This window comes from Lipotes vexillifer, unplaced genomic scaffold (assembly GCF_000442215.2).
Source record: "Lipotes vexillifer unplaced genomic scaffold, Lipotes_vexillifer_v1.1 scaffold1232, whole genome shotgun sequence".
Lineage (NCBI taxonomy): Eukaryota > Metazoa > Chordata > Mammalia > Artiodactyla > Lipotidae > Lipotes > Lipotes vexillifer.
In genome coordinates, this window is record NW_006785089.1 from 650491 (window position 1) to 652564 (window position 2074).

Sequence of the window (2074 nt, forward strand, 5' to 3'; positions counted from 1 at the left end):
TAAAATGTATTGATAGCTATTTTCCAAAATTCTACTGTCACATCCCTTTCTTTTTGACACTCTATACTCTCTCTGTCAACAATCTGCATCACTTCCACAATTTCAACTTTACTAATGTCTATTCTGCTGAGAGATCTGCAGATGTCTCAGAATTTCTAATTCTGATTTATCTTTCAAGTTCAAAAGGAGCAATTCCGGTATCCTACTGGACCCTGTGCTCCCAGCCTCTCCTCCCCCAAAACAGGCAAAGCAACCTCCTAAGTGAGATTCATCATCTTCCCACCTCTGCTTCCTGTATCCCTAAGGGCACTGTTTCCTCCAAGACCTTGGGACTTGAAATCTCCAAGTCACCGTGCTGCTTTGTCCTAGATGTTCATTTCAGTGGCAAAGCTCCATAAACGAAACCTCTATAATGACTCTTCTATCCATCCCCTCTGTTCTCCTGCCACCGTTTCTACTCTAGTTCACTACCTCAACAACAACTAAAAGAGCTAACTAAGCAGTCCTTCTGCCAGCTTCTCACTTCTCCAGTCCATCTGTTACATGACAGACAAAATGTTCTAAAACAGTAGCAGAATCACGTCACCCCCTTCAAAGCATTTACCAGTCTCTTCTTTCACAGAAAAAGGCTCACACTGGTCTTGGTGGGCACTGTCCCCATGCCTTCACGCATCCCATTTTTTCATCACACAACTTTCCTTCCTTTCCACCAATATACCAGGCTCAAGCACACTCAAGTGTTTTTGCTCTGCTGTCCTGAGAGCCTAGCTGCCTCTCATTTCTCCACCTGTTGAAATGCTATTTCTTTTCCTCTGTTGAGATCCTCCTCATTCACCCACCTAGATTGAATCAACTACTGTAGCAATTTCCTGTAGCATCTCCCAATTTAATTTTTCTGTAACAATAATTATTATAGTAGGTCATTTACACGATTCTTCTTGCTCCATTAGATTCTAAGCTTTCTGAAGGGCAAAATCTGCTTCTTGTTTCCGATTACGTTTGCTTTCTTTGCTGTGTTTCCCCATCTCAGTTTCTTATCTGGTACCTTATAAATGCTCCTTCCTTTTTAAAAAAAAAATTATTTTATAATAAATGTATGACTGAAGTTGGGGTTGGGGACAAATGGAATGAAACTGGAGAAAGCTTTGCCAAGGACCAGTTGTCTTAGATTCCCATAGATGGCAGTCAGAGGCAATGGGACTTGTCCATCCCATGGGTACCTTCTGTTTGCTCGTGTACAATAGTATATGAACACCTGTTGTACCAGTTGGCCAACATTTACAGCCAGAATATTTCTCATAAGCGTATGGCTTTTCTCAAAAGAAGGAACATTGGCAAGAGTAGATCTTTGTTCTTTGATGGCAAAATTGATGGAGATAGGCAACTGCAGCCTCCTTTGGTCTGGCACAGGTTCTCATCCTTGCTCTCACCCTACCTGGGCGCCCACACCCATGGACAGTACCTGCATGAACCCTGCAGGCATCTGATCCCATGATCACAGCACTAACTCAGTGTGGGACCCTGGGCTGGTCAACTGACCATTGGACCTCATGTTCTCATCTGTATGACGGGGGGTAAACCTGATTATTCTAAATCTTTTATTTACCAAAGTTTTCTTTTACTCATTTCTTCCCCATAGAACTCATGTTTCAAAATTTTCTCTGTGAAACAGTGCACCTGCCTATTGAACCTACCTATTTTGTTTCCATTTATGCTATCTCTCTTTTCCATATTGAGTCATATTTTAACCTTTAGTTCATAATTATCTGGGTTATAATAATATTCTGAAATACCATAATTTTCTATCATGCTTGTTTTGCTAACTAATCTGTAAAGTTAAGAAAGCGTATGAATACTTAAGTAGTCTTTATTGCTATTGGTTGCTAAGTTTTGTTTAGTTCTCTCCTTTCTATTCCAGACTGTTACTGTGACAACCTGGTATGGGTCTCTGGGAACAATGGCTGGATCCACTAGCTAGTAGCTCTGGCAATTCCTGTGATATCACTGGGAACCAGTCAGAGCTATTACAATGTCAGACTGGTAGAATTACAGTGTGTGTATTTATGTATATAAA